Source organism: Solanum stenotomum, chromosome 11 (genome assembly GCF_019186545.1).
Source record: "Solanum stenotomum isolate F172 chromosome 11, ASM1918654v1, whole genome shotgun sequence".
NCBI classification, from domain to species: domain Eukaryota; kingdom Viridiplantae; phylum Streptophyta; class Magnoliopsida; order Solanales; family Solanaceae; genus Solanum; species Solanum stenotomum.
In genome coordinates this window covers 21,001,563-21,028,240 of record NC_064292.1, presented here as the reverse complement: position 1 = coordinate 21,028,240, position 26,678 = coordinate 21,001,563, and the positions used below count along the sequence as shown (strand labels likewise).

At 38.0% G+C, this 26,678-nt stretch overlaps 1 pseudogene; it reads left to right on the top strand.

The window, feature by feature from the left end:
- Positions 1-297: 297 nt before the first annotated feature.
- Positions 298-26,678, top strand: part of LOC125844661 (uncharacterized) — a 46,053-nt pseudogene continuing 19,672 nt past the window's right edge.

Here is a 26,678-nt window from a genome sequence, read left to right as displayed (position 1 = left end):
AATTGTCACCTACACTCAATAATTAAGACTTATGTCACTGCCATTTTATTTTGACACCTTAATGCCACCCTTTATTCAAAGTCCCAATTATCTGTGCTTTAACTCCTATTTTCAAGTTTTTTGCAAAGCCAAAAACCTCTCAAAATTCCCTTTTCAAGAATCTCACCATTTTCCCATTTAGAAAATTCTCTACAAATTCATCTCTCCAAAGCATAAACCCTTATTCAAATGTCTATTTCATTGTGTTTGTAGGAAAACATAGCAAAAATCAAGCACATAGACATACAAAAATGATCTATGGTTATGGTCATCATGCATCAGCATCATCACTCCACTGCTCCCTCAACTCACCCAATCAATCCTCATCCACCTTCTTCAGTTTCTGCTCTTAGATCCCCCAACACATCTACTTTAAATACCCAGCAATTTCCTTTAATTAGGTCGCCTTCTGTGGAACATGGGTTGTCGTTGGCCCGGGTTAAGCTCTATGATATTGTACCTTATGATGGAACCCTGGTTGGGCCTTATTTGCGGGCTGTGGAAGCGCTTTCAGGATCGCTTATTGTCACGCCCCGAGCTACCCCCAAGACGCGGACACGGGACCTAGGACAACAAGTGATCCCAAGCTAACCCTACTGGCATGATCATGAGCATACTAAAGATAATAAACTGATGCGGAAGTTAAATCATAAAATAAATCTGAAAAGATGGGGAATACCCATATACTATAACTGAATATATCAAATCTGAGAGTCTAATACAAAAGAAATATCAAACTTAAGATACTAAGCTGAATCTAACTATGTCTGAAATAAGCCTCTAAACTGACTAGAAATGCTGGGACAGGCCCCAGCTAAGTCTAGCAAAACTGAAACTAAAGACTAAAATACTGAAAAGAAACTCATGACTATTGTCCCCGAAGAATGAGGACTCACCAATTGATTCTGTTGAACTGAAGATCGAGAATCGATCTAAGCGTGATCTGGATGCTGAGAACCTGAACCTACATCACGAGAAGATGTAGCGCACGTATGCGTCAGTACTTGAGAGGTACTGAGCATGCAGGATAGAGTAAAGCTGAAATAACACATAACTGAACAAAGCATACTGAGCAATGATATAATCTGAACATGATATAGATACTAAAAATACTGAATACTGAGCTAACTGAATGCAATTACCAAATTTATAACATGCTGAGACTGAATACTGACTGTACTGAAATATGGTCAATGCAATAGAGTTTGACTGAACTGTGGGAGCTACTAATAACCGACATAAAACCACATGAGCTAAATGTGGAGTCCGANCACCCATTTGATGGAAACTGATATTGGAATAAATTTTTATCTCTTTTACATGTCTAGCTAAAACCCCAATTCTTAAGGTGTGATTTTGTGAATATGGATTAGATTATATGTTGGGTCTTGCTTGTTGATGATTTATTTGTTGTTTAGATGTGATTTCGTTTAGTAGTTATGTATGAACTTAATGGAATTGTAGTTGCAAATACGATTTCATTTTAATGTTTTTGGCTTGCGAGAGAGAGAGGCCATAAAACTAAGATTACTAAATTGATAGTCGGTGGTATTGGGTCGACATGGGTTCATCTCGAGAGAGTGAGTCCTAGTCCTTCTCCCACACATTCAGCTCGAGAGAGTGAATGGGCAAAGGTGGAGGTTGTGCCTAATGCGGCAACTCGGTGTTCAAGAGAAATCGAGTTGATTCGGGGTAAGTAGCTCGAGAGAGAATTTACTCCCACTATAGTCTAGCCTAGTCACAAATATTCAACAATTTACTATCAAAAGCATGTACATGATAGTCTAGTTTATCCCATATTCCTATCACATCCCAAGAATCCCGTCTATCTATCTCGTTTTCATATATTTTTGTTGTTTTTAGTTGTTAATTAATACAAAAACCCCATTGATAATTGACGTTTGTATCACCCCTTTAGATTTAGTATGTTTATATTCGATAATGTTTATAGCTATGACTAATTAGAACTAAATTTTATTTTTCTATTAATTCTCATAACCACTCCATTGGGACTCAACCCCAATCCTTGGTTGAGTTACTTTACTATTGTACAATCGTAGACACTTGAATTGTAAGTTGTAACTTGATTACGCAAACATCACTATTCTATTGCGACATGTAAGTCATATGTTGCTACATAGCGATACATAAATCACATGTTGCAACATATGTAAGTTATATGTTGCAACATATGGCTATTCTGTTGCAACATTTAAGTCATATGTTCCTACATATAATTATTTGGTAGAATGGGCTAGGAGACCCTTATATTTGGCACCGTTTGTTAGTTGAACTCTTATACTCACGATTTTGCCAATTGAATCCTTTAACTCGCAAAAACGCAATACTTTAAAACTCTTTCTTATTCTATGTGTGTGAGTGTCGCACAACCACTTACACATGGAATTCCACGTCATTTCATAGAATTCCATGTCATTTTTAATGCCATATAAGAAATTAAAAGCTAAAATAAAATATAAAAAAAATAAGTTTGCACATTAAAATTTTCAGTATCGTGTTCTTCATATTTGCTCATAATTGAGCACTAAATTCATGTCAAATTGGTCTAATTCCTCCTATTTGACATGAATTTTGTTTACACTAAAAGCTTACCAACACAAACCAAATAATTTCCCATCATAATTTTGAATTAATTTCATAAATTCACAAAACTCATTTGTTATTCTTCAAGATTCTTCATTAAGTTTTTCAACTTTTCAGTATACATCATTACTCTTCAAGATTTCAAAATTATCTAAACTTTAATCTTTCACAAACAAGATTCTAAAACTCAGATTTTAGAAGTGTGTAAATCGACCAAGATTCATAGAGAAGAATTTTGAATTTTAAAATTAAAGAAACTAAAATAGTTGAGATAAGAGATTTGGTTAGATGGGGTGAGGCGTGGGGGGCGGCGGGCGGGTGTTAAGAAGAAGAAGAGGGGGTGGGGTAGGGTGGGGTGGTGGGAGGTTTCAAGGAAGAAGGAGAGGGTGGGGGTGGGGGATGAAGAAAGAAGAAAGTTGCAAGAGAAGGAGTGGGGTGGGATAGGGGGCTGATGGGTTAATTTTTTCTCTTTTTTAATTTAAATTATTTTTTATTGATTTTTAATATAAAAAATATATATTCACTCGCTTGAAGGCGTGTGCAGTCAAGTATTTTTTCATCTCGGCAATATTAGTGTCACATAAATTAGATCAATGGTCAAATGTGTTTAAAATATTGTGTTTTAGTAAGTTGAAGGGTTTCGTTGGCAAAGTCGTAAGTATAAGGGTTCAAGTGACAAATGGAACAAAGTACAAGGGGCTCCCAGGTCATTTCACCTAATTATTTTGTTGTGACACATAAATCACATGTTGCAACATATGTAAGTTATATGTTGCAACATATGACAATTTTGTTGCGACATGTAAGTCATATTTTTCTACATATAACTATTATGTCGTGACACATAAAGCATATGTTGCAACATGTATACGTTATATGTTGCAACATGTGTAAGTTATATATTGCAACATCTGACTATTATGTTGTGATTGGTATAAACTTTCTGTTGCAACATAAGACTATCATTTGTTCCAATAGTCAATTGTTGCAACATATATAACCATCTATTGGAAACGCAAATGCAAATTATTGAAAAAATTGCATGTATACCCAGATGATGATGATAATGAATGATTCAAAGAACTATTAATCTTACCAAACAATAGTGAGAACATAATCACTTGTGCAGTAACAGCCAATTGATACAGAAAGAAATTTGGTCCACTGATTAGGTAAATCTGATTCAAGAAAAAGATAAGAAGAAGAAAAAATAGAAGAAGAAGCACAAGGAATAGCAGCCAAGACCAACAATGTATGAACAAGAAGAATAAGATGATGATGAAGAGAACGGGAAGAAAGCAAGCAAGCAAGAACAACGACGAAGAAGAAGAAGAAGAAAAAGATGAGGGGAATCCGATGGGGAGGTGGGGGAAAAAGCTTTTATTTCCCTTTTTCGTTCGCTAGCTTCCCTCCAATTTATGTTCCCACCAAATTTGGTTAAATTAGGTTTTAGTCTTTTACCCCTCATTTAATACAATGGACCAAACTGTCAACTTAAAAACTTGAGGACAACTTCCACAATCATTAATCCTTAATTACATAGTTGTCACCTACACTCAATAATTAAGACTTATGTCATCGCCATTTTATTTTGACACCTTAATGCCACCCTTAAATCAAAGTCCCCACTATCTGTGCTTTAACTCCCATTTTCAAGTTTTCTGCAAAGCCAAAAACCTCTCAAAATTCCCTTTTCAAGAATCTCATCATTTTCCCATTTGCAAAATTCTCTACAAATTAATCTCTCCAAAGCATAAACCCTTATTCAAATGTCTATTTCACTGTGTTTGTAGGCAAACATAGCAAAAATCAAGCACATATATATACGGAAATGATCTATGGTTATGGTCATCATGCATCAGCATCATCACTCCACTGCTCTCTCAACTCACCCAATCAATCCTTATCCACCTTCTTCAGTTTCTGCTCTTAGATCCCCCAACAAATCTACTTCAAATACCCAGCAATTTCCTTTAATTGGGTCGCCTTCTGTGGAACATAGGTTGTCGTTGGCCTAGGTTAAGCGCTTTGATATTGTACCTTATGATGGAGCTCTGATTGGGCCTTATTTGCGGGCTGTGGAAGCGCTTTCAGGATCGCTTATGCAGCATAATGATGTGGTGATTGACCTCGGTGGTGAAGGTACGTCGGTGTTACAATGTGGGTTGGAATCGGTTAGGTACTTTTTTAAGACAAGGGCGGTTGCTCAGAATGGTGGGGGCAGCACTGGTGGTGCTGTCTTGGGCAAGAGTAGTCATGGTGTTTATATTTACAGGGCTGGAAGGTAAGGAGTAGAAGCAAAATGCGTTATTTTTTTCTTTTTTTTTAGCTGTAGAATTTAACTACAATGCATAGTCAATTCCAAACCAAGAAAAAAGAGGGTTCCAGTAGGTTGAGAGTTGCTTAAAAATAATCTAAAAGTTTATTTGATTACGGCATTTATGTATGTGCATATGAATAGAAAGAAAAGGAAGCTACTTTGGGTTTGAGGCCTAAGTATCCTGGTGCCTCTGCTATTACTATCTTGTTATCTATTAATTGTTTTGATATGTATCCTACCCATAATTGGATTGTTTTATTTATGTCTGCTACACAGTCTAAATCTAAAAATTCATGTTGTCCAGTTATTGGTTTAGGCGTCCATTTTTTATTTAATCTTTTATCCCATGTAGTTTTTTCTTTTGGATTAAAATTTTTTGGGTTTTTTACTCCTAATGTGCTAGGTTTTTCGCCTATGTCTACGTCTTCTGTATTTACTTCTAAATTCTTTGTATTATCTATGTTTGCTAAAAGTTCCGTATATGTTTCGCTTGTACCATTTTTCGTAGCGGAACTGGTAGTTGGTGAATTCATGAAAGTGGTAGTGTGGTAGATGATAGTGTGGTAGGTGAGTAACTTATTTTCAAGATTTTATTATAATATCTTTTTACTAAGTGTCTTAATTTTGATATCTCTTTAATATTACTTTTAGGTAGTACTAAATTCATGGTAATATGTAATAATATTTATTGTAATATTTTTCTGATAATTGTTTTAATCTGAACATTTCATTAATATTATTTATGATATATTCTAAATATAACATATCTTGGGTTCTTTGATACATACATAAATTTTCTTCCATTAATTGTTCTAATAATTTTATATCTTCCATAGATTNTGCATAATGTTTGTTTGTGCTCTAGACTGGAAGAAATTTGATCATGCTATTGTTTTGTTCTGAGAAGGTCCATTCTGACACTTTTTGACACCTTTTTGTAATAAAACTGAGAAAGCCTGATTCTTATAGAGATGTAGGAACAGAAAAAGAGTCTTATACAATAAGAGTCAGAATATGCAAATGATTAATGGAGTGATGGAACTTATTTGCATGTCTGGCATTGCTTTAGACAGGGTTGACTTGCAGAGTTCAGAAAGAGGGATTTGTTTGATGCAAATGGCTTAGGAATAGTAAAAATTTTAAAGTCTATTTGCTAAAAAGTTCATTTTTTTCTTAGTGTACAACAGTTGAACTTGCATTGTGCTTGTTAATAACTATGTTGCTCAGACTCTTTAAAAATATCAACGGTTGTGTCTCGGATTCTCCAAAAGTAGTGTATTTTTGGAGAATTACACAGGTGCGTCATCGAAAGTTATGGGGGTCTTTCTTTTTTGTTTTTGTATAGATGGCTCCTTTTGTATGCAATACCAAGCCCCATCTTAATGCTTAGTTTTTTTATCAATAAATTACTTAATAGTTCAAAAAAAACCTCTATTTGAATTTGAATACATACTTGTTAAGCCTCTCTAGTTTCCTTTTGGTAGTCTCGAACATCTCAAATTGAAGGGTTACACGCTCTTCCATATGGGATTAATGATTTGATAATCAACTTTTATACGTTAGGCCTTTGGAAGACATGGACTCTTCTCCCCCATGCATGACTGAAGATTTATGCTGCATGGGAAGGGCAGTTCGTGCTGCTTTATGTGCAGTTGCAAGACGTTTTTGATTGCGAAGCGAGTAAGAACTTCTGTCATGGCTTGATCATATCATTCAGACTTTCTTTATGTCTTAAATGCATTTTGACCAAACACATAGTGCTCTGTAGACTAGTGTCTTCGATCACTTGCTTGATGATAATATGTTACCTGTTAATAAGGCCTCTTCATCTGTTGTTGTTGCAACCTTCTCCAATACCACCTCTCAAAATGGGAAAGGAGCTATTGGAGGAGGGAAGCTAGTTACAAATGGCGAAGTAGAAAAGGGGTTGTTGACACTAGTTTCATCTGATGCTCCTGGTCTTTAGGTATTCCTGTTGATTTCTTCCAGATTTTTCATTTGAGTTTCAGATTGTGCATAGTTTCCAAATAATATATTAACTTCTATGTCTCTACCTTAAAAGCATGAACTCCCAAACTTGAATGTTAAATTACTATAATACCCCCAACTTAAACACCCAAATTATTATATTCTATATTTTATATTATATTTATTTACTCTATATTATATTAAAAGCTGACACCTTTTCACATTGATGGTAGTGACTTTTTCAAAGGGTTGTGACTTTTTTATGGAGTTGTGACTTTTTTGACGAGTTATGACATTTCCAAAAAGTTGTGATTTTTCTTGAGAGTTGTGACTTATCTGATAAGTCACGATAAGCACCTCTTCATACTATCTTTTGTTGTCTATAAATAGAGGGGTTTTCTCACACTTTTAAACTACAACTTTTGTTAGTTTTCTATTCTTCTTCTTAAAACAATGAAAATTGTGAGAGTTGTTCAATCATGCAATTACAATATTTTTTGTGGGTAAATTAGATAAATCAACAAAAATTGATGCAACAAGGAGAATGGAATAACTCAACTTCAAAAGAGAAGACTATCTAGATAATTAATATGTACTCATTTTCATAGTCATTTATTTACTGTTGCAACAACTTCTACTTGACAAGAAGTTCAATGATTTTCTATTGCACAAACTACAATTTGTTGTTCAAGTTGTGAAAAGTTTCAAACTGTTGAAGAAAAAGATTTGATCAACAACTTATTGGAAAAACGATTTGATCAAAAACTTAATGCAAGCGCCCAAACTAGATTTAATAAGTACTCCTTTGATTCCAATTTATTTGTTGTACTTTTATTTTTATTTAGTTTAATATATAAGGTTCTTTCTTCTTGAGGGTAGGGGAGCATCTTTAATACAACAAAGTTGGAAGATATTTTTATATATTCTACATATCCTTAAATTAAAAGTCTTCTTTATTTTTTTTTAAATTTCATATCAAATAAAAATTAGATAAATCTATATACATATATTTTTTATCTATCTATTCTATACTACCTTAAAAGAATTAACTACCCAACTTAAATGTAAAATTATTATAATACCCGCAACTTAAAAAACTAAATTTAGTATATCTTCTATATTGTATATTGTACCATATTTATTTATGTATATTATACTATATTATATTAAAGGCAGACACCTTTTCACATTGAAGGGTTGTGACATTTCCAAATAATTAGAACTTTTACGATAAGTTGTGACCTTTTCGAAGGGTTGTTACTTTTCTATAGGGTTGCGACTTTTCTAAAGAGTTATGACTTTTTCGAAGGATTGTGACTTTTCCAAAGAGTTATGAATTTTACAATGAGTTGTGACCTTTTTGAATGGTTGTGACTTTTTTTGATAGGGCACAATAAGCATATATTCATGCACTACCCTTTGTTGGCTATAAAAAGAGGGGTTTTCTAAAAAACTTAAACTACAATTATTTTAACCTTTTTCATTGTTCTCTTCTTCTTAAAACACTCAATTTAGTATATCTTCTATATTTTATATTATATTATATTAAAAGAAGACACCATTTCACATTGAATGGTTATGACATTTCCAAAGAATTGTGACTTTTCCGATGAGTTGTGGCCTTTCGAAGGGTTGTAACTTTTATGATAAGAAACAATATGCACATACTCATACAACACTTTGTTAACTATAAATGGAGGGGCTTCCTCATATTTTGGAACTATGATTTTTTAATATTGTTTATTCTTCTCTTCTTAAAAACTCAAGTTTGATTTAGAGACGTTAACAGTCTCAAAGTTCAGTGAAATTAGAACACTCCCTCAGATGAATGTTAAATTAATATAATACTCCAACTAAAAATATTCAATTTAGTATATCTTCTATATTTTATATCAATAATATTTATTTATATTATATTATTATAAAACTAAGAACTCCAACAATACAATAATAACTAAGTAAATCATTATGGGGGGAGGAGGAGAAAGTATATTTTAGAGGTGTAACTAAGGAGTCGTTTGGTTGAGAACAAGTTATCCCAGGATTAGTTATCATGGGATTAGCTATCCTGGGATAACTTAACCCACCATGTATATGGGATAACTTATCCCATCAATACGGTATAAATGGTGGGATAAGTTATTCCAAACATGGCAACCAAACAAGACACAAAAATGTTATCCCTTCACTATTTTCTTATCCCATCACTATTTATTTTTATCACTCACACCAAATGACCTCTAGGAGATTTTAAGAGTGACTAACTTTCATTAGTAATCAGAAGAAAATTTACATCCACTATTCATAGGAACTTATATTTTATCATTCAGTTTATAATTGTTTACTTAATATTATTTTTTAATAATATTCACATTATTTTTTAAAATAATGTAGTACATGGTTTGAAATTCATGTGCAACGCACGTGTGTCAAAACTAGTATATATATATGTAACGACTTGATTTCGTCGTTAGGGAAAAGTCATGGGGAAAGAATTGGGGCCAGAAACTTTTTGTAGTAACTTCGAATTTCCCAACCTAGTCCAAATTTGGACGAAATTGGAGTCATTAAGGTGTAGAGAAATCTGATAATTAATGAGAGATCTAATTATGATTTGGACCACCTAAGTAGATAGCTAAGACGTTAAGAAACATGTACGACTTTACAGAATCGAATTTGGGCGAGTAGAACTGTCGAAAATAATCTTAGCGTGAACGGGTAACATTTTGTCTCCGTCTAGGCCGCCAGAGCGGGGTCGTTGTAGCAGGATGGGTCCGCTGTAGAGGGCCAAACACGACTTAAAGTAGTAAATAAACCCCTAAACGACCTTATTTGGCACTTTCTGATTTTTAGAGCTAAGGAACGAACCCCAAGCGACTCTTACTCATTTTTCACCATTCTTGAGGCTAAAGGTAAGATGTTCACTCCCCGAATCTATTTTTTGATCTGCAAAACATAATAGAATGGGTCAATATTGATAGGGGAGGGTTTTGTCATAGATTTTATGGTGTAAGCAACCCTAAATTAGATCATTGGGATCATGGGTTTGATCTAAGATTCATAGAATTGTTATAGTTTCGGGTAATTAGAGATTGTTTGTTGATTCTGTGTTATTGTGATTGTTTGTAGACCAAGAACAAGCGGAACGAATTTGAAAAGGGAAGGATCAAGTTTCTTAGGGTTTTAAGCTTGTTTTGAGGTAGGTGATAGTTGTGATTTCATGTTGGTGTGATAGATGTTTGTAATTGCTTCATTATAATGCATGTATGTGTGCGAATGTTGCATTATTGATAACCCTATTCGTAAATGAGGATAATTGAATAATTGTAAGTCATGAATCACCTCTTGTTGTATGATTGTGAGAATATACATTGTGATTGTGATTGTGGTTTGTTGAATGGGCGGGTGTCACGATCTGACACAATAACTGGGATTGGTTGCCACATTCCAACATAAATATGGGATTGGTTTCCACGTTCCGTCATAAACATGGGATCGACTGCCACGTTCTGGCACCCTAGCTTGGATCGGGTACCACAAACTGATATGCTAACAGTTTGGGTTTGGGTTCCATGAGAGGACCATTGAATTGGTTCCATGAAAGGACCATTGAATTGGTCCCGTGAGAGGACCATTGAATTGTGTTGTGTATTTACTTGTGATGATTACATTCATATCTAATGATGATTGATATTGGAAGATTGTATGCTGCTCTAAATTGATAACCAATGTGTATTATTGAGAATGTGGGATGCTACATTAATCCTGAAAAGATGACTAATAGTGTATATGTTTAGTATATGCCTGTTTTATAATGTTGAGGTTACTTTAATGTGTTTAACTTAATGGGATAGCCGTGTGATCCTACCAGTACACTGTAGTTATGTACTGATACTGCACTTGCTCTTTCCTTGTGAGTATAGGGCATCTTCAGGTGGCTATTGGTAGTCCTCAGCTAGGTGACTAATGAGCGTGACCGGATTCAAGGGTGAGCCAGTTCTTTCAGGCTGCCATGGATCTTTCTTGTTTAAGTCCACTCTTTTCAAACTCAAACTATTTCTTAAAGGTGTTGTTTAGTTTCGGGGTTGTACCCCTTGTTCTTAAACTTGTCGTTAGTAGAGTTTTGGTATAATGACTTTCAGGTTCTAGGGGTTGAATTTCTGCATTAGTTTGGTTAGTTAATTGCTTAAACCTTCAAAGTTTATGGGAACTCTGCATTTTTATTGTTATTTAAACATGTTTTTGTAGCTTAAATGTGTATTTCTTGGGTTAAGTTGATTAGTTGGGCTGGAGTTTTGGTTCTCCCACCGGAGGGTTAGTGTGGGTGCCATCACGATGGTCTGGATCGTGAAAAAATTTGTATCAGAGCCCTAGGTTCGTTGATCTCATTGTGCCAAAATGAGTCTACTAGAGTCTTGCAAAACAGTACGATGACGTCCGTACTTTTCTTCGAGAGGCTATAGGACTTTAAGAAAAACTCACTTCTTTCTACTCCTTCGTGCTATGACTTGAATCCAATTGGTATATGGGTGATAAAAATTGGTATTTTTCCTCCTTCACTCTATGGTTCGAATTAGAGCAACAAAAGTGGTAACACCATCACTAGCAAGAGAGGATGTGTATAGACTACCGACAGTTGAATAGGGTCGTTATTCAGAACAAGTATCCATTTCCTCGGATAGATGACTTTTTTGACCAATTGCAAGGTGCATCATTTTTCTCTAAGATTGACTTAAGGTCTGGTCACCATCAGTTAAATATTGAAGCGGTTAAGAATTGGGTTCGACCAAGTTCTATAATTGAAATTAGCAGTTTTGTGGGGCTTGCTAGCTACTATTATCGCTTGTGGTATGAGTTGAGTCCAATTGGTATCTCAACGAAGTGAACTAGACGTCGTGGTCACGACTGAGGGACCACAAGCAAAGCAAATTGGAAACTAAGAAGGTTCCAATTGGTATCTGGCCCTAGGGGTGGTGTGAATGCATGGATGATCAGGAATGGTCATCTATGGAGCGAAATAATTAATTAACAATTTGGACTTATTTGTGAACTATATTTTGGAAACTTTGAATGCGTGCTTCTGGTTGTCTGAATTAGTTATGAATGTGAAGTTATAATTGCTTGAATGTGATAAGGTGATTATGCGCACAATAAATGTGTGTCTAAACTTTGATATGTACAATATGTTGGCTTGGTCGTTGAAGTTATGCAAGTGGTAAATACTTGAGTATGGAGAAACTTATTGTGAAAGGAAGATCTTGACTAAGGATCGTGTGGGTGTTTGGGTGTATCCTGGGGATGTGTGGGTTGTGGTGCTGAATTAACAAGAATGAATTAGTTCGTGTATCGTGGGATTGACTAGGGGGTAGATAATGATTATCCTAGTCATGGGGGTTATTCTAAAATTGCTAAGTAAAGTTGGGAACCTTTGTGGAATTTAGAAAAGAAAAGAACCCGAGAAAAATTATTAGCAGGGGTTCTGTTTCCGTTTTGGTCGCTAGGGGGAGAACTTTTCTCGCTAAGGCGAGCCCGCCAGTGCGGAATTCCTCCCGCCAGAGCGGGACAGGGCGAGATAGAATCTCAGCCCTGTCTTCCTTGGTTACCTAATCATAATTATGGACCCCTAATCATACCCGAACTAACCTCCGTGATCTAATTCAGTGTCCAGCAATTGAATATAAGTTATAAGGTGAGTTAAAATTGTGGAGAACCTAGGCATATGAGGAGGAAATCAGTAAGGTCGTGAAGGATGGAAAAATGGTAATGCAGGTAGAGGAGTAGTGCAGCCAGGCAATGAGGTTGCCTGTCAAGACGACATGGCTCAGTTTTATGTTTTTTCGGGTAAGACCGAGTTTAAGGTGTGATGCAGTGGTCACAAAAGATACTCTTGTTTGTGCCCGGATGGCTATTGTTTTGTTTGATCTGGGTTCTACTTATTCGTATGTGCCAGTTCAATTGCCTTGGGATTTGATGTGGTTTGTGATATACTTGATGCCCCCATCCATATTTCTCCCCTAGTTGAAGAATCAGTCATAGTCACCCATGTATATCGTGTTGTCCTGTTGTGTTTATGGAATTCAGAGTTGGGTTGATTTGGTTATGTTGGATATGACTAGGGGTGGCAGGGGGACCGGGTCGGCCCGCCCCGACCCGCGACCGGTTCGAGAACCGGCCCGCCGGACCCGGTCCCGTTTGAAGATGGCGGGATGGGGGCTTTCGGGATAAGGGACCGGTACCGGTCCGGTTCACCCGTTGGTCCCGGTCGACCCGGCCCGGATGAACCTGCCAGTTCGCGGGATCCCCTAACAATTTTTTTTTTTTTTTAAAATTCTATCCGTTGGGCAACGGCTAGTGGGCCCCCCCAACGGATATTTTGGCAATTTTTTCCCCCAACCAACACCCCCTACCACCCCTACTTTTAATAATTTACTTTAAACCCTCAAGTTATTATAAATACACTTTAACCCACTTTTAATATTATAAATACCCNCTCACACCAAATGACCTCTAGGAGATTTTAAGAGTGACTAACTTTCATTAGTAATTATAAGAAAATTTACATCCACTATTCATAGGAACTTATATTTTATTATTCAGTTTATAATTGTTTACTTAATATTATTATTTAATAATATTCACATTATTTTTAAAAATAGTGTAGTACATGGTTTGAAATTCATGTGCAATGCACGTGTGTCAAATCTTAGCGTGAACGGGTAACATTTTGTCTCCGTGTAGGCCGCCAGAGCGGGGCCGCTGTAGCGGGATAGGTCCGCTGTAGCGGGTTAGATGTGACTTAAAGTCGTAAATAAACCCGTAAACGATCTTATTTGGCACTATTCGATTTCTAGAGCTAAGGAACGAACCCCAGGTGACTCCTACTCATTTTTCACCATTATTGAGGCTAAAGGTAAGTTGTTCACTCCTCGAATCTATTTTTCGATCTGTAGAACGTAATAGAATGGGTCAATATTGATGAGGGAGGGTTTTGTTATTAATTCTATGGTGTAAGCAACCATAAATTGGATAATTGGGATCATGGGTTTTATCTAGGATTCATAGAATTGTTATAGTGATTGTTTGTAGACCAAAAATAAGCAGAACGAATCTGGAAAGGGAAGGATCAAGTTTCTTAGGGTTTCAAGCTTGTTTTGAGGTAGGTGATGGTTGTGATTTCATGTTGGTGTGATATATGTTTGTAATTGTTTCATTAAAAGGCATGTATGTATGCGAATGTTACATTATTAATCACCCTATTTGTAAATAAGGATAATTGAATAATTGTATACCATGAATCACCTCTTGTTGTATGATTGTGAGAATATACATTGTGATTGTGGTTGTGGTTTGTTGAATGGGCGGGTGTCACTATCCGACATACTAATTGGGATTGGTTGCCACGTTCGGACATAAATATAGGATTGGTTTCCACGTTCCATCATAAATATGGATCGACTGCCACATTCCGGCACACTAGCTTGGATCGGGTACCACGAACTGATATGCTAACAATTTGGGTTTGGGTTCCATTAGAGGACCACTGAATTGGTTCCGTGAGAGGACCATTGAATTGTGTTGTGTATCTACTTGTGATGATTACATTCATATCTAATGATGATTGATATTGGAAGACTGTATGCTGCTCTAAATTGATAACCAATGTCTATTATTGAGAATGTGGGATGCTACATTGATCTTGAAAAGATGACTAATATTGTATATGTTCAGTATATGCCTGTTTTATAATGTTGTGGTTACTTTCATGTATTTCACTTAATGGGATAGCCGTGTGATCCTACCAGTACACTATAGTTATGTACTAATATTGCACTTGCTCTTTCTTTGTTGAGTACAGGGCATCTTCAGATGGCTATTGATAGACTTCAACTAGGTGACTAATGAGCGTGATGGGATTCAAGGGTGAGCCAATTCTTTCAGGCTACCATGGATCTTTCTTGTTTAAGTCCACTCTTTTCAGACTCGAACTATTTCTTAAAGGTGTTGTTTAGTTTCGGGGTTGTACCCCTTGTTCTTAAACTTGTCGTTAGTAGAGTTTTGGTATAATGACTTTCAGGTTCTAGGGGTTGAATTTCCGCATTAGTTTGGTTAGTTAATTGCTTAAACCTTCAGAGTTTATGGGAACTCTGCATTTTTATTGTTATTTAAACATGTTTCTATAGCTTAAATGTGTATTTCTAGGGTTAAGTTGATTAGTTGGGCTGTAGATTTGGTTCTCCCACCGGAGGGTTAATATGGGTGCCAATCACGATGGTCTGGGTCAAGAAAAATTTTGTATCAGAGCCCTAGGTTTTTTGATCTCATTGTGCCAAAATGAGTCTAGTAGAGTCTTGCAGAACGGTACGATGATGTCCGTACTTTTCTTCGAGAGGCTATAGGACTTTAGGAAAAACTCACTTCTTTCTACTCCTTCGTGCTATCACTTGAATCCAATTGGTATCTGGGTAATATAAATTGGTATATTTCCTCCTTCACTCTATGGTTCGAATTAGAGCAACAAAAGTGGTAACACCATCACTAGCAAGAGAGGATGTGTATAGACTACCGACAGTTGAATAGGGTCGCTATTCAGAACAAATATCCATTATCTCGGATAGATGACTTTTTTGACCAATTGCAAGGTGCATCATTTTTCTCTAAGATTGACTTAAGGTCTGGTTACCATCACTTAAATATTGAGGTGGTTAAGAATTGGGTTTGACCAAGTTCTATGATTGAAATTAGCAGTTTTATGGGGCTTGCTAGCTACTATTGTCGCTTGTGGTACGAGTTGAGTCCAATTGTATCTCTCGATTCCATTTGGTATCTCAACGAAGTGAACTAGACGTCATGGTCACGACTGAGGGGCCACAAGCAAAGCAAATTGGAAACTGAGAAGGTTCCAATTGGTATATGGCCCTAGGGGTGGAGTGAATGCATGTATGATCAGGAATGGTCATCCATGGAGTGAAATAATTAATTAAGAAATTAGACTTATTTGTGAATTGTATTTTGGAAACTTTGAATGCATGCTTCTGGTTGTCTGAATTAGCTGTGAATGTGAAGTTACAATTGCTTGAATGTAATAAGGTGATTATGTGCATAATAAATGTGTGTCTAAATTTTGATATGTACAATATGTTGGCCTGGTCGTTGAAGTTATGCAAGTGGTAAATACTTGAGTATCGAGAAACTCGTTGTGAAAGGAAGATCTTGACTAAGGATCGTGTGGGTGTCTGGGTATATCCTAGGGATGTATGGGTTGTTGTGTTGAATTAACAAGAATGAATTGGTTCGTGTATCGTGGGATTGACTGGGGGGTAGACAATGATTATCCTAGTTATGAGGGTTGTTCTAAAATTGCTAAGTAAAGCTGGGAACCTTTGTAGAATTTAGAAAAGAAAAGAACCCCAGAAAAATTATTGTCAGGGGTTCTGTTTCCGTTTTGGCCACTGGGGGGAACTTTTCCCGCTAAGACGAGGTCACCAGTGCGGAATTCCTCCCGCTAGAGCGGGACAGGGCGAGATAGAATCTCAGCCCTGTCTTCCCTGTTTACCTAGTCATAATTATGGACCCCTAATCGTACCCGAACTAACCTCCGTGATCAAATTCAGTGTCCAGCAATCGAATATAAGTTATAAGGTGTGTTAAAATTGTGGAGAACCTGGGCATATGAGGAGGAAATCAGCAAGGTCGTGGAGGCTGGGAAAATGGTAATGTAGGTAGAGGAGTAGTGCAGCCAGGCAATGAGGTTGCCCGTCAAGAGGACATGGCTCAGTTTTATGTTTTTCTGGGTAAGACCAAGTTTGAGGTGTGATGCAGTGGTCACAAAAGCTACTCTTGTTTGTTCCCAGATGGCTATTGTTTTGTTTGATCTGGGTTCTACTTATTCGTATGTGCCAGTTCAATTGCCTTGGGATTTGATGTGGTTTGTCATATACTTGATGCCCCCATCCATGTGTCTACCCCAATTAAAGAATTAGTCATAGTCACTCATTTATATCGTGTTCTCCTGTTGTGTTTATGGATTTCAGAGTTGGGTTGATTTGGTTATGTTGGATATGACTGACTTGATATAATCTTAGGCATGACTTGGTTGTCCCCCTGTTATACCAGGCTTAATTGTAATACTAAGTCGGTAACTCTAGAGATCCCAGGTAGGTAAAGGTTAGAGTGGAAAGGGGGTAGAAGCCTAATCAAATAAGGTCTTATCTTTCTTGCGTGGTAGGAAACTGGTGGGGCAGGATTGTTTCACGTAATTGGCTCATATTCGGGATGTTGAGGTCGACTCCTCCTCTATTGAGTCTATTCCTGTGGTGTCAGAATTAAGAGAGCTTAAAGCTCAAATCCAAAGGCTTCTTGATAAAGGTTCCATCTGTCCTAGTGCTTCCCCATGGGGTGCTCATGTCTTGTTTGTTAAGAAGAAGGAGGGTAGTATGAGGACTGTGATTTTATCTTAAGCCATAAAGGAGTGGATTGATACCGGAATGACAAGCTTATGGATAACGAAGGTCCCAATGAGTATACTTGGGTGAAGGAAATTGAAGTATTTTAGTAAGAGAATGCGTATAAATTGGGTTAGTCCTCTGAATTTGATGAGTATACTTGAGTTTGAGGTGTCGTGTTGATGAAAGGTTGACTTCGTAGTGATAGTCAGGGCTAACCAAGTGTAATGGTAGTATGAGTTCGTGATGGATTGTGATAGAATGCAACTATACAATAAGATTGTTGGTTAAGCGAATTTTGTATAGTAAGTACGACTTGCGAGTATCTAAGGTTGTGGCTTTTAAAAAATTTGGTGAGTAACATGGTTGTATGGAAAATTTTAAGAGATGGTGGGACATCATTCGAATAGAAATTAAAGAACTAGAGTCATAATAAAGAAAAATAGTGGGATGTAATACAACTTTTAGAGAGAGGCGAGAGTAAGAATATTATATTTGATTGCAAAGGCTGAAGGGATATCTTTAGAGAGGTAGATAATTAGGTTCAGAAATGCGTGATTTCATTCGTTTTGTTGTGGCTATGGTAATAGTATCACAAGTCCGTCAAATTTGGTAAAAAACTATTGGAAAGGACTTGAGAAAGGAGTGTACAGACATTAGCTTGAGTGTGATGATAAGTGTTTTGGCTTTATTTTTGAGTTTAGTAATTAGTACGATGGAATTTTAGCGAAGGATATTGTAAGATCGATGGAGGTGCGATAAATGATAAGCGAAGATTCATAAATTCATAAAAATCTTCAAGGTACAAGCTAATGTTGATAGATAAGGGGATGGTGTTATACGGTTGAATTTACAATTCATGTTTTTCATTGTAAGTCTACATTCGTGGTGAGATATGTTGTCAAGGTATGAACGGGCAAGATGAGAAATGATCAATTGTACCCGATAGTAAGCATTTGAAAGGACTTACACCTAAGTTGAGTCGTTAAGTCTATTACTATTGATTGTTAAGTACCTAAGAAAGGTTTCATTTAAAAAGTGTTGGGTTATAATAAGATAAATGGTTAGAGTGTTTATGATGGTTGTTAGTATTGTGAGTATGATTCACTAGCTATGCTCTCGTGTGTTTTCGCTTTTTTTTTGGGTGGATCCCTAGTGGTGGATCAAAGGTACCAAATCTTGTGATGTTCTCTTGGTTGAGTGGGAAGATTGGGAAGATTTGGTTATTTCGAATGACATAATTGGTGTTGTCTTGGAGTCATTAAAGTATTTCAGTGGTTTTACATGTACCACCTTGCTTATGGAAGTTTATAGAAGAGCTACCATGCGTATTTATGGTTGTCCGACAATCTAATTTTTCCTCTTGTCGTTGAGGTCATGTATCGATTATGTGTGGTTGAATGTGGGGAACATTGAATCCAATTCTACTGTTCTTAAGAGGTAATCTATAATTATTAAATCTAGCATGTTGATAGTGTTGTTGGAGGTTTGTATGTTTGGACATATCCCTCAAGAAGTATCTGATGTCAAAAGATTGAAATTTTTGTAACTAAGGCTCATGGGAATTTATGTTGTGGGACGGAGATATTGTTAAGAACTATGATCGCTTGAGTATCATGAGCGTGTGTTGGTTGGTTTAGGTTCACCTCTAATTGTGGCGAGTTTTGATCTTCGATTTTATCATGGTTATGTGAGAAAGGATTCGTCCTGATGTTTGTGTCAAAGTCCTTGATAACATGTTGCAGACATGTGTACGATCAACTTTGGTGGTTATTGAGAATAGCTTTTGTTGTTAGTTAAGTTTAGATACAATAATATTTATCACTCGAGTGTTGAGATGACTTCATTGAGGCATTGTAAGGGAGGATGTGTAGGTATTCAATTGGTTTTTGAGGTTATTTGGACGAAATCGGAGTCATTAAGGTGTAGGGAAATCTAGTAATTAATGAGAGATCTAATTATGATTTTGTAACACTCTGACTTTTCAAAATGAATAAATTGACTCGTATCTTCGTGGAAAAACTAGGAGGGTGGGTAATAAATAAAGAATGATGTGTTTTGTGATATTTTAAGTATTCAAGTGTGGTATCTCAAGTTTTGAAGTTAGGTAAGTGGCAAAATAAAAGTTGGCGAAAGTTACCGTAAATTCCTTCACAAAGATTCGTCTAAAATTTGGGTCAAATGTCTCGGACATTTTCTCCCAATCTATTAAGAGTTATGGTCCCCGCAACGTATGAAATCGAAGGTCTACGAGTCTAGTTTCCAACATATCAACCCGTTTGTTCATACAACTTCAGAATGGAGAGATATTTGCATTTTTACAAGACTGCGCAAGAAGGCAGGTGAGGTGGGTCCCCTAGGTCGGTAGAACTTTATATATATCATCTTCTTCGACTTTTCTTCATTTTCCTTAGTGAAGAACCAGAAAACTCACAAAACCTACAAAACCCACTTCTAGAACAAGCCAAGTTACTGATTTTCGTGACTTAAGTCCTTGACAAAAGTTGTTCTACGCGTTGAGCTCGTCAACATCCTATAATTTGTTTTATCATTTTCCTAGCATAGCATACTTTGGTGTGTGGACAATAGGGGTTTGGGCATATTTTAAAGTTTTGAGGTGTATTACAAACTTATAATCAAAGTAAGACCCTTCTTTCATCGACTCTAGCTTTGATAAGTCGCAAATAGCAATTTGCGACAGAAATACATATCTTTTATCGGATTTTCGTTGAATCTTCTACTCTTTTATGTTGATTATGATCCTGACTTGTTGTAGTATCAAGGGGGTTGTGATTAAAGTTATTAGGACACGAGAATTCAGTGAAAAAGGTATGTTAAGGCTATTCCCTACTTACGGCATGTTTCCTTATATCTTAGAAGCAATGTATTTGGGTTGTTATCCTTGATATACTTGTAGCCGTGATTGTTGATTATTGGCTGCTTGAGTTGATATAATCCTCCCTTGTCGGGATTCTTATTCAGTTAGTAGCGTCTCTATGTTGGACACGACTTAGAGGCTATTTGTATAGGTTGCTTATAACTAAATTATTCATTTTTAGCGATTGGATTGTTATTGTTTCCCTTAGGACTATTGTGGTTAACTGCAGGAATGAGATCTATGCTTAGAAGGGCTATGTTCTGCCAACAGGGCTATATAGATGCCTAAAAGGGCTATGAGTAGCCTACGGGGATATATTAATTCCTAGAAGGGCTATGAGTTGCCTACAGGGCTATATTGACGCCTAAGAAGGCTATGTGCTTCCTACAAGGCCATGGTGTTGCCTAAGAGGGCTATAAGTTGTCTATAAGCTATGTTGATGCCTAAGAGAGCTATGTGCTGCCAACGGGGCTATATTAATGCCTAAGAGGGCTATGTGACTGCCTACGGGAATAGGGGACTACCGATAGGGGTATATATGCTGATTGGTACCTTCCGGGCTTATGGGGGCCTGAGTAGGTGGTCTTGTGTGCTGTTTGTACCTGCCGAGCTTATGGGGGATTGGTTAGGTTGTTATTTTATTATATTTGATAAGTTTAGATTTAGGAGCAGGTTAGTACACTTATCTTATCCTTGATTTATTTATCAGATTATTCCAGTATATTAGGATACCTCATCATAGTCTATTGCCTTTCATACTATGTACATTATTTTGTTCTGACGCCCCATTGCCTTGGGGGTGCTGCATTCATGCATGCAGGTCCTGATAGATGACAGAGTAGACCTCCTTAGTAGCAAGATTGACTATTATCTGGTTGGCTAGCCCCTTTCCTCCGGAGCTGCCAGAGTTGGGAGGTTTGTTACCTTTTGTTGTATATATCTTTATGGGTAGGCTAGGGCCCTATCCCTTTAATCTTTACTACTCTTAGAGGCTTGCAGACTATTGTGTGGGGTGTATATGTCCATATTGGTCTATGTTGTTGGTTTGCTGAAGCTTGTGAGTTGTTTGATGTATTTTATTGATATATACCTGCTTTTAGTTTTGGTATAGATATCATGGTGGCCTCGACGGTCCAATCAGGAATTTTGTGCTAGTTGGCTATTTATTTATATGATCTCCTGGGAATAGCTGTTTCTTTTATAGATCAGTTGACAGGGGCCTTGCCGGCCGAGGGCTTAGTTTTAAACTGAGATATACTTGTTTTTTTCTTGATTGTGTATGGATGCCACGCGCTAGTAGGAAATGGTTCAGCAGAGTCGGCTCGGGCTTGAGTTTTGGCATTAGGAGCCAATTGCGCCCCTCGAGTTTGGGGTGTGACAAACTTAGTATCAGAGCAACATCGTATCCTAGGGAGTCTGCAAGCCATGTCTAGTAGAGTCTTGTTTATAAATGTATTGTGCACCACATCCGATAAGCTAGAAGTTACCGGGCATATTAGAATGACTATCCTTCTTTTGCTCACCTCATGCTATAGAGCGGTGTCTTAAGGATTGAAGTTTATGGGTTATAATTGATACTTGTGTGGAGATAGAGATGACTGACACTAGACAGACCACAACTAGCCAGGGGCTAGATACAACTGCAAGCGAGGGTACCGGCAGGTGGAGGTAGCCCATTGTGAGACCCAGGGGGAGACATCTTCTCAGCTCCCTATAGCTTTTCCACAGCTTCAGGAGCCTCCGAGGGCTACAGGACTTCCGGCTCCACCAGCAGTACCACCTCTAGTTCCTCCTATTCCATCTGATCAGGTTTTCAAAAGTGCAGTATATATGTTAGCAAAGTTAGTAGCTGCACAGTGCCAACCAGTTGCACCAGATGTTGCCAGACCTTCTGAAGAGCTCGAAAGTTTAAGAGTTCATGAATTTCTTGCCTTGAATACTCCATAGTTTACAGGGACAGATCGCAGAGAAGACCCTCATCACTCTATTGATCAGCTTCATAGGATCTTCAGAGTCATGCATGCCTCAACGACTGAGTCAGTTGAGTTAGCAGCATTTCGATTGCGTGATGTTGCAGTATTGTGGTATGAAAGTTGGGAGAGATCTAAGGAAAAAGATACATCTCTACCCACTTGGGATAGCTTTACAGAAGCTTTCATAGATCATTATTTCCCTCGAGAGATTAGGGATTATTTGGTGGACCAATTTCTGAACCTCCGACAGGGTGGCATGAGTGTTCGAGAGTACGGGTTGAGATTTGATTCATTGGCTATATATGCACCAGCATTTGTTGATACGATGCATAACAGGGTGTGTAGAATTGTGGGAGAGCTTGACTCAGACTATATCGAGGCATGTTCTACCGCTGCGCTAAATGATAATATGTATATCTCGCTGATTCAGTCCTTTGCACAAGGAATAGAGGATCATCAATATCTACAGTATACGAGTGAGAGGGTCTCGAGAGAGAGACAGAAGAGGGCTAGGCCCGCTGGTTTGCAGGGAGATTTTCAGGGTGGTCCCAGACCCCGATATTCTATTAGGCTACATAGACCTCCACCACAGCAGTTCCAAGGTAGTAGATTTGATCGTCAGGAACAGTCAGGCCCAGGTGAGAGTTCACGAACATCAGGCTCGCAGGAGCAGAGGGGTTCAGGCCAGGCTAGGACATCACTGCCGCGTTGCACTACTTGCGGTAGGATGCATTTCGGGAGGTACAGAAAGGGTTCCAAAAGTTGTTATTCTTTGAACAGGAGAGGCATGGGTGGAGAAGCTGCCCTACCATAAGTCATGATGGTATAGGTCAGTCGACCAGGTCAGCAGTAGGTTCCTCCTCATCAGCACAGTCTACAGAGCGTGGACCCCAGCCTTCAGCACGTAGAGGTAGAGGCGGAGGCAGAGAGGGAGCATCTAGTTCTAGTAGTGGACAAAACCGTACATATTCATTAACCGGCCGACAGGAATCAGAGTCATCACCGGATGTTGTGACAGGTACATTGATTATTTGCTCCCATTGTGTTTATGCTTTGATAGATCCTGGTTCTACTTTGTCTTATGTTACTCCATTTATTTTGGGGAGGTTATGTATAGTAGCAGAGTCATTAGATCGACCCTTTATTGTATCTACACCAGTTGGTGAGTCTATTGTTGCCAGGAGTGTCTATCGAGGTTGCATGGTAGAAATTATCAAACGTCAAACCTCTGTAGATCTCGTAGAGTTAGAGATGGTCAATTTCGATGTCATTATGGGTATGGACTGGTTAGCGTCATGTTATGCTAATGTTGACTGCCGGACAAAGATTGTTAGATTCCACTTTCCAGGAGAGGCAGTTCGAGAATGGAAAGGCAATACAGCAAGAAAGGTAGGTTTATTTCTTATATTAAGGCAAGGAGGATGATTACCAAGGGATATATTTATCATCTTGTTCACGTTCAAGATACAAATGCAGAACCACCAACTCTTCAGTCTATTTCGGTAGTTAATGAGTTTCTAAATGTATTTCCAGACGAACTCTTTGGTATCCCTCCAGAACGGGAAATTGATTTTGCTATCGATATGCTACCAAGTACACAACCCATATTTATCCCTCCTTATAGAATGGCTCCTGTTGAGCTAAAGAAGTTGAAGGATCAGCTGAAAGACTTGTTGGATAAAGGTTTTATTAGGCCTAGTGCTTCACCATGGGGTGCACCAGTGTTGTTCGTAAAGAAGAAAGCTGGCTCACTAAGAATGTGTATCGATTACCGACAGCTGAATAAGGCAACTATAAAGAATAAGTATTCCCTTCCGAGGATAGATGACTTGTTTGATCAGTTACAAGGTTCTAAGTGTTTCTCAAAGATTGATTTAAGATCAGGGTACCACCAGATACGAGTTCGGGAGAAAGACGTTCCAAAGACAGTTTGTAGAACTAGATATGGACACTTTGAGTTCTTGGTAATGTCTTTTGGATTAACTAATGCCCCAGCAGTGTTCATAGACCTGATGAATAGTATATTCAGGTCATATCTAGACTTGTTTGTGATTGTATTTATTGATGATATTTTGGTGTATTCACGTTCAAAAGATGAGCATGCAAATCATCTGCGAGCAGTCCTTCAGGTTCTTCGAGACCGAGAACTTTATGCAAAGTTTTCTAAGTGCGAGTTCTGGTTGGACTCTGTAGCTTTCTTAGGCCAGATTGTACCAGATGCAGGCATTGCGGTTGCTACACAAAAGATTGAGACCGAAAAGACTTGGCCTAGACCCATGACTCCGACTGAGGTTCGTAGTTTCTTAGGGTTAGCTGGGTACTACAGAATGTTTGTAGAGGGATTTTCTTCAATTTCAGCCCCATTAACAAAGCTGACTCAAAAAACAGCTAAGTTCCAGTAGACTGAGGCTTGCGAGCATAGTTTCCAGGAGCTGACATCAGCACCAGTTCTTGCATTGCCAGACGGTTCAGAAGGCTATGCAGTGTATTGTGATGCTTCTGGTGTTCGGTTGGGATGTGTTCTAATGCAACATGGTAAGGTTATCGCATATGCTTCAAGGCAGTTGAGAAAGCATGAGAAGAACTATATGACCCATGATTTAGAGTTGGCCGCAGTTGTGCATGCGCTAAAGATCTGGAGACACTATTTGTTTGGCGTTCATGTTGACATCTTCACAGATCATAAAAGCCTTCAATATATCTTTAGACAGAAGGAGTTAAATCTGGGACAACGTCGATGGCTTGAGCTACTGAAAGACTACTATGTGGATATTTTATATCATCCAGGAAAGGTGAATGTGGTAGCTAATGCCCTCAGTCGAATATCTATGGGTAGTTTATCATATTTAGATGTTGAGAAGCGTGAGCTAGCAGGAGAGCTTCATTAGCTAGCTAGCTTGGGAGTTAGATTATTAGAGAAAGAAGATAGTGGGGTAACAATTCAGGACACAGTCGTATCATCTCTAGTTGTAGAAGTAAAATCACAACAACAAGAGGATCCTAGCTTAGAGCAGCTCAGAGCCAAGGCTCAGAATCAACAGACTTTAGCATTTGATATAGCAGGAGATGGAGTCCTTAGATATAGTGCTCAATTGTGTGTTCCAAATGTTGCAGGGCTTCCGCATTGAATTATGGAAGAGGCACATCATTCTCGCTATTCTATTCACCCTGGTTCGACGAAAATGTACCATGATATTAAGAAGATATATTGGTGGAACGGGATGAAAAAGGACGTTGCTGAGTTTGTGGCACAGTGTCCTAACTGCCAACAGGTGAAGTTTGAGCACCAAAAGTCCGCTGGGCTAGTTCAGGAGATAGTCATTCCTTTGTGGAAGTGGGAAGCAATTAATAAGGATTTTATTACAGGGTTACCTCAATCGCATCGCATGTTTGACTCTATTTAGGTAACTATTGATAGACAAACAAAATCAGCCCACTTCTTACCAGTCAGGGCTACTTTTACAATCGAAGACTATGCAGGGCTCTATATTAGAGAGATTGTTAGGCTACACGGTGTCCTAGTATCTATTATCTCTGATAGAGGATCACAATTCACCGCCAACTTCTGGAAGTCCTTCCAGAAGGGACTAGAGACACAGGTTAATCTTAGTACAACCTTTCACCCTCAGACAGATGGTCAGGTTAAGCGCACAATTTTGACACTCGAATATAAGTAACGGGTGTGCGCTAGACTTCAAGGGAAGTTGGGATGACCATTTGCCTCTTATAGAGTTCGCATACAAAAATAGTTATCATTCCAGCATCGGGATGGCACCTTATGAGGCTTTGTATGGGCAAAAATGTAGATCCCTCATTGGATGGTTCGAGGTAGGTGAGTCAGGGTTGATTGGACCTGACTTAGTACAGTAGACAATGGATCAGGTAAAGCTTATTCGGGAGAGGTTGCTAACAGCTCAAAGCCGACAGAAGTCATACTCAGATGTGCGACGAAGGGACTTAGAGTTTTGTGTAGATGATTGGGTATTCTTAAAAGTCTCGCCTATGAAGGGTGTTATGCGATTTGGCAAAAAGGGAAAGCTTAGTCCAAGATTCATTGGGCCATACCGGATCCTTCGAAGGGTAGGACGAGTGGCTTATGAGTTAGAATTGCCTTCGGGGCTAAAATCTATTCATCCATTTTTCCATGTATCGATGCTACGAAAGTGCGTAGGAGACCCTTCTCAGGTTGTCCCAGTTGAGGATGTTCAGATCACAGAAAAGTTGTCCTACGAGGAATCTCCAGTTGCCATTTTAGATCGGCAGGTCCGTAAATTAAGGACCAAAGAGGTGGCTTTGGTTAAAGTATTGTGGATAAACAAGAATAGAGAAGAGGTGACCTGGGAAGCTGAGGATGGCATGAGGTCCAAATAACCTCACTTGTTTCATACCCTAGAGTGATGGCATATCAGTTTATATTAGGGCAGTAAGGTAAGATACCTATTTGATTTATATAT